Below are 9,180 nucleotides of genomic sequence, written 5' to 3'. Positions count from 1 at the left end.
ACTGTATTCTACTCCACCCTCCACATCCATCCATGCGACTGCAGATGGCAAGAACCCATTCCATTCCAAGGCCAAGCAATGTTTCATGTATATATGCACCATTTCTTTGTGCATTCATCCATTGATAGACACCTAGGCTGCCTCCACATCTTGGCCATTATAAACAATGCTGCAGTGAACATATAAATGCACACATCCCCTCGAAGTAGTGTTTTGGGTTTCTTTGGATAAATACCCTGAAATGGGATTACTGGGTCCTTCTTTGTCTCTTGTTAGCACCTTTGTTTTAAAGTCTATTTTGTCTGGTATAAGTGTTGCTACTCCAGAATTTTTATTTTTTTTATTTTTGAGGTTTTTATTTTTTCCATTTTCATTTTCATGAAATATCTTTTTCCATTCCTTTACTTTCTTTGTGTGTCTTCCAATCTGAAGTGAATCTCTCTCTCTCTCTCTCTCTCTCTCTCTCTCTCTCTCTCTCTCTCTCTCTCGATTCCTAAGTTTTATTCAAGAACTCATACAAAATATTCCAGAATAATGAGTTTTAATTCTCATCTTCATCCTCTTCATCCTGGTTAATCTGGAAATAATGCAATTCGTAACTTTCTTTGCTGTTAGCAACTATGCACAACTAATCACGTAGATTGTTCTTCAAATACTTTTTGGTGAGATATTTCAAATACCTTTTGGAAAAAGGCACCTCAGAAGTGACAGTGATCATGCTCTTGCTCCTTTCAATGGTTACAAACCCTCTACCGAGATTCCCAGCTTTTCCATTAACTTTGATTTGCTCCTGAAGAAACTGCTCAAAATTGGCAGCATCCATGATTCCATCTTCTACGGTGGGTGCAGTCAAGGGTAAACTTCAGAACCTGCTTCTTTTTACTGCCTCCCTTAGCCACAAGCTTTTTCACAGGAGCCATGGTGGCAGCCAAGACAGAAAGGGTGAAGTGAGTCTCTTGTAGGCAACATATGTAAGGATTTTGTTTTCTTATCCATTCATTATCCATTCATTTGTTCTCTTATCCTATGTGTTTTGATTAGAATATTGAATCCATTTACATTTAAAGTAATTGTTGATAGATATGTAACTATTGACATTTTATTTTTCATAATTTTGATTTTTTTTTTCCTGTTTTAAAGAAGTCCCTCTAACATTTCTGTAATACTGGTTTGGTGGTGATGAACTCCTTTAGATTTTTCTTATCTGGGAAGATTTATCCTACAATTTTAGATGATAGCCTTACTGTATAGAGTAGGCTTGGTTGTAGATCCTTACTTTTTATCACCTTGAATATTTCATGGCAATCCACTCTGGCCTGCAAAGTTTCTATTGAGAAATCAACTAACAGTCTTATGGGAGCTTCCTCATAAGTTACTAATTGCCTTTCTCTTGCTGCTTTTAGGATTCTCTGTCTTTAACCTTTGCCATTTTAATTATAATGTGTCTTGGTGTTCTGTTGTGGTCTGAAGCCAACCTCCAAGTATGTTGGATCTGGGGCCTCTTGGGAGGGTTCCAGTGCAAGCCCAGGTCACCCACTGCCTGTGACTGTTGGGGGACTACCTGGTAGGAGCTACAAAGGGATCCTTGGTTGTTCACTGCCTGTGCTGAACCTGGAGGTGCATAGGAGAGGCCACGCTATAACCCAAGGTCATCTGCCACCAGTACCAGGCCTGGGTCGATCTGCAAAAACCCAGGAGACCCCAAGGCCTGCTGTCACTGCCAGCTCCCTTAAGGTTCAGCTGCTGATAGATCCTCATGCAGTATGCAAGTTTGGTAAGACAGGGTCTCAGGGAGTCACTAGCGTGGGAAGAGTTGTGATGCCCAGGTTAATGTAGACTCTGGTTTGGTGCCAGTGCTGAGCTTGGAGCTACTCAGCAAAAGTCTCAGAGCACACCTAGGCCAGTCATTGCCCAGTGGGGGTCTGCCAGACTCTGATAATTTTCCAAGAAAGAGTATAATGTGAGCAGGGCTCGCTGTTCACAGAGAAAGTGCCTTTGGTGTTGGGGAAGTTGGGTGGGGCAGTATCCCAGTGAGTCAGCAGGGTGAAGCAGTAGAGTTCACTAGGCCAATCAGATTCAGATTTGGCTGTGGTGGGGGTGGGCCTAACACAAGAAAGATGGTGCCCACCTGCTGGCTGCACAAGAGAAGGACCCACACTGGGAAAATGCTGACTGTCCTCCAATCCCCACCCCCCCATGCCACACACCTCAGTTTGTACCCTGGTATGTCTCTGACGCCTCTTGAGTCACCGTCCCTCTGCTGGAGCTCAAGGTGAGTGCCTGCAAATGAGTGAGTTTGTGAGTAGACTGTTTATGAGCATGTCTGTGTTTCCCGCAGTCTTCCGTCCCACTTGGACAGTCAGAATGCCCACTGTTTTTCACAGTCAGATGTTGTGGGGATCCTGGTGTGGGGGCTGGGGTTCCACACTCTTCCTGGGGCAACCTCCTCAACCAAGATATCCCTCCCGGTTCTCAACCACTACACATAGGTGTGGGGCCCATTCCACGTCTCCACCCCTCCTACCAGTCTCGATGTGGCTTCTTCTTTAGATTTTTAGTCATAGGACTATTGGGCTAGACTTCAGATGTTTCTCTGGTTGATTGTTCTATATTGCCCTTTTGTTCTTTGAATATTGCTTTTTAGGATTACCTGTTCCTATTTCATGGATGAAATATTTTCTCTTGTTTCTTTTGACATTTTTGCCCTACAACTATTTTCTTCAAGTTGCTTTCATCTGTTTGTTTGTTTATTTATTTATTTATATTTTTGGGCACCTGTCTTTCATACTATAGATCTTTCTCAAAGATCACTTCATACTTGGCAACTCCTTCATACTTGAGAGTGGGTCACAGAAAGGTGATTGGAAGCCCTGAGAGGGCAAATTTTGTTTACTTTGAGTTTCACTATAAGCAAGTGTCACTATAAGTTTCACTATAAGTGTTTTTGCTGTGTCACTTCATTAGGGAGATCCCAAAGTCAATATGCTTAAGTTTTGTTTCTTACTCTGATTGGATTTCCCAGAGAAGACTTTGCCAATTTCTTTCCTGAAGAGTTATATGTTTGCTTGTCAGTGATCTGGATGCCAAGAGGGAGAAGAAGGGTAAAGGTCTCAACATTGAGAACCTACATTTTCACTTTAACCTTCTATTTTCAGTATGATACTCCCCCTTCCCCCAACTGTGCTATGGTGTCCCATTGTCAAGAAAGCCTAAGTTTTACCTTCTTTGGGGGAACAAATCTCCAATTTTCTGCCAGGGTAAGGGATGGAGCATGTAGAGATCTCAGAATTTCTTTGACTTTTCTCCTGATTTTAGCTCCCCTTTTATAACCCCCTCCAATGCCTCCTCCCGCCCCATAAACACACACACTTTAAGAGGTATCTGGTGCTAACTGTTAGGTGTTCCATGATATAAACTGGGGTGATTCTCTTACTTCTCCAATTTTCTCTTAGTATTCAGTTTTCTTAGCAGATGCTAAGTCAGTTATACATTCATCCATCTGCTCTCCAGCTTCCAACATTTTGTTTTTCTAATTCTTTCCAGAATGTTTGTCTTATGGGAGAGGAAGAAGAGAAAAAAATGTATGTTCAGTCCTCTATCTTTAACCAGAAGTCATTAAGATCTGTATTCTCTAATTCATAGCTCTTTCCATAGAGAAAGCCTTGTGTGTATATGTACAGGCTTAAGCACAATGTGAGAAGGTAGCATTTGTTTGGGCAAGGTTGACTATTGCCACCATTGTTATGATTTCTTCTGAGAGAGGCCAGGAGCTCAGAGAGTCATGTGGTGAGCTTTGTGGTGTAGATTAAGAATTACAGTCACTTTATTATTGTGAAAAATATTTCAATAATTGCAAAGGTGAAAAATTTTGCTAAGGCCCTATTTTAAAAGAAAGTAAATGCATATTTTTTTTAAAGTAAGAGGTGACATTTTTCTGAGCCTGTATTATATTACAGGAACCACCCTGCTACCTGTAAATGGCTCTCTCCTCTCCTAGACGTATGGTGCTACCTACAAATAGCATCTTTTAACTTCTCTAGTAGTTAAGGAAAGGGATTTCTGGTCAACCCCTCCATAGCAATAACTAAAGATGTTAGATAATACAACCCCATAATTTAGCATATTTTCCCATGAGGTAATTTTGTTATCCTGAATTGTGATTATCTTCTATTTGTTACCTGGTTTGGGGGAGACTAGATTAACATAATAGTTAGAAAAAAGCAATCTACTGCAAGTCCTTTTAGCTAGGACTCTACAGTTTTGCCCATGTCTACAACAAATTACTTACGGGGACTACATTTCCGAAGATGCAGCAGAACATTTCCCAGGTTCCCAGGCTGTTGGCTTCCTAGGCTTTGAAGTCCCTCTGAATGGATATAGAAAGTTTAGGAAGGAGAGTCAAGTGGATGGGAGTAGGATTCCCCCAAAATAGACCACACGGAAGTTAGACAAATGACTGTTTCATTTCCTGGATGTTAGTGAATCAGGAGGAAGACATGAGGGTTGATATGAGGTTTTCCAGCCTTTGTTTTCAGGAGGTCTTTATTTTATAAAACAAAGTCTAGAATAGGGTTGTCAGAAGTTCTTTGCAAAAATATGGACCATTATGTGTGTGTGTGTGTGTGCGTGTGTGTGTGTGTGTGTAATACATTTTTAGTCAAAATATTTACTGAAACATTTCAATGGAATGTTTCTTTTAGGAAGAATTGTTTCACTGCATGTGAGCCTCATAGAAAAAAAATGTTGTAAAATTGAGTAGTTCATTTTACACAGATCCAGTTCACATTCTGCTTCCCTCATCCACACGTTATTATTTCTATTGAAAATTCTTTTTACACCTTCATTTGAGACAGGAACTGATACATAACACTAAAACAATTTCAACAAATGTCAACACAAAAGTCAAGAAGAAATACTCCAGGTGTATTTTCTGAATCAATAAAAATGTTATTAATAATAAAAAGACATTTGCAGTTTGTAAATTTTCATTTTGCTGGGCAGGAAGCCAAAATTCTGGATAATCAGTTTAATACCAGATACTCGGAAGCTGACTTGAGAAGGTTTTCCTCATTATGCTTCCTTGGACTTAAGGTTAGTGGCTATTCGGCAAGACTGTGATAGGGACCTTCGGAGCCCTCCTTCCTGGTGATGTTTCTCAGCTGAGCCTGGGAAGGGACTGGAGCACTAGCTCGGCTCTTTGCTGTCCCCTGGGGCAGCTCCCTCAAAGATCAGGCCAAGAAAACGCTGTTTTAGGACCTGGAGGCTCTCTAACCCATTGCTGAGCATTAAGCAACTTTAAACTCTGATCCCAGCTGTTTTTCTCAGCGCAGGTGAATTATAGAAGTTATGTAAAGGCCTTTCTATTCTTTTTCGGGTTGTCAGATTCAGATGTTTGAGTACAGTACTTTTTTTTAAAGCATTTTGTCAGTGAGACTCCTTTTTAAAAAAGTTGTAACCAAATAATAGTTTTCTGCCTCTCTATGATTAATTGGTGAATTCTCTACCCAATTAACTAAGGCAAACTTCAAATTTGCATTATTGCTGCCCTTTCAGAATCCAATGGCACTTAAAAAAAAAAAAAAAAAGCATTCAATGGCTCATTTCAGCTCTACCTAAATGTCCTTACAGCATAAACGTTATTTTTGGCTCAGGGCATACGCTTTCGTCTATCTCCCCAAAGCTTTCCCCCGCCCAGCCGGTGGAAACACAGCTATGCTGAGTCTATTCAGGCCCATTCACATTTGCATGTCTATCAGCAGTCTTTCACAGCCCAGTGGCCCCAACAAGTACTTTCCAATGGCCGCATTGTTCTGCAGAACCACCCCCAAATCAGATCTTCCAGCTTCCTTCTCCCTTGCAGTTTCAAGCGTGGTTGAAACACCTGTTTGTTTTCTTGGAATCCCAAAGCCTTTGCTTTCTACTTATAGGAATTTTACCTTCCCTACTTGCTGAGATGGCTATTTGTGGGAAAATGCTTGAATTTTCCCCTTGGCAAAGTCATTAGAAGCTACCTCAAGTTTTATATGACACCATTTGATCCTCCTTATTGCTCTTTTCCATTTCATTCAAAAAAGGCTGGATTGCCACATGGATGGGAGAATGAAAAATACTTGTTTCTCTCTCTCTCTTTATAAATTTAAAATTTTCTGAAAGTTAAAGTCTATATGAATGCAAAGTAATTATATTGATAATATTGTGAAAACGTTTCAGATTAGACTATAAAATATCACCATGTTCAGGGAGATGAATTAAAATCTACTGCAAATATTTATTATATATTTTGACATTTTGACACTTACAGAAGAGTTGGGCAAGACTCTGAGTAGATGTGTTTATTCTGACTTGTGTGGTTATATATGTGATATATATATGTATACATATACATACAGACATTACATATATATTTATTATACGCATATGTATGTATGTATTTGAACATATACAAATTCAGGATTACTTAAATGTATTGAAGACTGAAAAAATAAAATCTTTCATTTGTTTTGTTCTTTAAAATCTATACTTTAGGTCTGTACAGTGGTCAGCTCATCTGTAAATCCATGAAATGCTTTTACGTACATTAGTTTGATACTAACATCAGACTTGAGTAAGACAACCCGCTTTTATTTCCATGTTATGAATTAATTATTGTCTTTATAATTAATAACTACTTTATCATTCAAATACTTGGAAGCAGATCCAAGCTTTGTGATTTCTGGCCTTTACCGGCCTTTTCTCCTTCTTCCCAGAGCCTCTTCCCAAATTGCAGTTATTTTATGTGATAGTCTATCACTTTTACTGAGTTAGAGTTTTAATAATAACATAATTAATTACAAAGCAAGTTATAAAATTCAGTTAATGCAGGTAATACTTACTTATATGTAAAAATAGTTTAAAATGGTTTATACTCACTGAGTTCAGTGAAGTTGTGTGTGTTTTGAAATTTTGTATTGTTTGTTTCTAAGTAATTTTGCTTCACAACCCAGAAAGCTTTTTTCACTGTTTCCTAGGCGGGTGGCAAATTGGTGTTTTTGGTTTCAGCAAATCATCTTTGGGTTTCTGATTAAACTGTATATAAAATACAGAGGGTGCCAAAAAGATGTATACACATTTTAAGAAAGGAAAAAAACTATATTAAAATTATGCTGATGATAACCACTTTGAGCATCTGTTATAATTGCAGAAGTTAAACGTCACTTGTATCATCTTTTGTTATCGGTATATATTGAGTATTACAGTTTTAATACAACTTTTTCTTTTCTTAAAATGTGGATGCATTCTTTTGTTATCGATATTGATACTGTAGAGTCACCCAAGTGAAATGGTACATATTGCCATTCTTGGACATTTTGTGATTATAACCAGAGAAAGCTAAATGGAATAGAGTCTAAGGAAAAATTAAAAAGCCTCGACTACCCAAACGAATGTGACATTCAGGCCAGAGATCCCCAAGTCCCCTGGCATCTCTGGGACACTGGGATGACCAGAGGGACAGCGGTGCACATATTCAAAGCTTGACCTTATTTTCTGTGGGTGCCCCTTTCCTTTTCCTTCTGGGTGGAAGGATTTTTTCCACAGATAGGCTCTAGTCCCTGAAACCACTGCAGTAGGCAGTTATCATTCTCTCCAAATGTATATATTTTTTTCTTTTCTAGGTTTAGAAAGAGGTTGGCTGTGGGAAGGAAAAGTTGGGACTATCTAAAGGCAGGATGAGAGAATCAAACAGTCTGCTGCAAAGACTACGTTCCTGAGAGACAGAAAATCTGCGGAGCTTGCAAGGGCTCCATGGGAAATGCTTCTAAATTGTGCAGGGCCGGAGATGGGATTAGACATAGCCCCCAGCCTGTGGCAGCACAGAATGCTCATTCAGCTCAGGGCTACTTCTGCCCCCTGTTCTCTGGGGAGTGGCCAGGAGAGAGGGCAACCATGTCACTGTGTTTCCCAAGGAGCAAACAGTGGAGGTTGCCAGAGGTGAAAGGTTAAACACTGGTGTCAATAAAGTGATGGGGATTTTTGACGAGGGGGAGTAGGTCAGCAAGGAGGTTGAGGAAAAAGTGGGGGGAGGTGAGAGCCCTGACATGCCTGTCCCAGAGTTGAGAGAAAACAGACTGACCACTTCTCCCTCCCCCAAAATGTAGACCCTGCATTTGTGCATTGGGGGTTGTGATTCCATCTTTCCCCCTTGATTCCTTCAGCCTTGTGGTTTGGCATTTGCCTCAGTGCTATAGCTTTACACACAGGATGTGCACAGAAGATGCTTGTTAAATTGTCCTGATCCTGCCTTCTTTGGCTCTTCTAGAAATGTTCTGCTTTTGGAATTGCTTTTAATATTGGGCATAGTTTTTTATATTGCCCTAATGGTTGCTAATTATCCTGTACTAAAGGTAGCATTGATTTTTGGAAGGAGCTTCAAGTCAATCAGAATCATAAATCTGAAAAAGGTAGAAAATGAAGTTGGGACTTAACTGAAAATTAACCCCCTTGAAACCATGGGGTTAATAGAAAATAATGCATACTTTTTTGTGTGTGATATATATATATTTTTTTCCCTGAAAACATTCCAAAATAATTTTACTAAATGTTAGTACATCTGGAGTAAGTCATTTTGTAGGGCTCAGTTTACTTAGAGAGTATTTGTTTAGAAAGAAAGGCTGTTTTCTTCCCGTATCGTCATGTCCGCCATGACTGATGCTTCCTTGAGAGCTGAAGAGAGGCTCTACTCATAGCTTAGGAGAAAAAGGACCCAGTTACCTCTTGGATCACATTCAGATTGGTTGCCAGGACCCCTCCTTAGAGGAATCTGCCACCTAAGTCAAGTGGAGAAAAGTACACTCTGTTCTGATGGTGAGATGCAGGCATACGCATTAGGGGACCTGTCTGGGAATGGGTCTACCTAGTGGTGACTTTTTGATTTATTTGGCAGCTTCACCCCTGACTTCCTGACTGAATTTAAGAACTCCCCACTTGGGTTTATGTTTTATTACCTATAAAGTAGAAAGAAAAAAAAAGAAGGATGATTTCTCTCTTTGTACAACCCAGTGCTATAAGGATGGCTTTGAAATTCTTTGGGCTCACAGAGGAGAAAGAGAGAAAGAAACAGAAAAACATAAGAAAGGATAAGAGGAGAAAACAATACAGAAAAAGGACTGGCAGGGAAAAGATAAAAGAAACAGTTGGGAAAAG

The 9,180-nt window shown here is 39.7% G+C and overlaps 1 pseudogene across 1 annotated transcript; it reads right to left on the bottom strand.

Moving 5' to 3' along the window:
• Positions 1-541: 541 nt before the first annotated feature.
• On the bottom strand, positions 542-920 carry LOC308496964 (large ribosomal subunit protein eL22-like; annotated as a pseudogene). The gene has a single exon. The product of its transcript is annotated as a large ribosomal subunit protein eL22-like (transcript).
• Between the last annotated feature and the right edge of the window lie 8,260 nt (positions 921-9,180).

This window comes from Rhinolophus hipposideros, assembly GCF_964194185.1.
Source record: "Rhinolophus hipposideros genome assembly, chromosome: 4".
Taxonomy (NCBI): domain Eukaryota; kingdom Metazoa; phylum Chordata; class Mammalia; order Chiroptera; family Rhinolophidae; genus Rhinolophus; species Rhinolophus hipposideros.
This window is presented reverse-complemented; position numbering and strand designations above follow the sequence as displayed.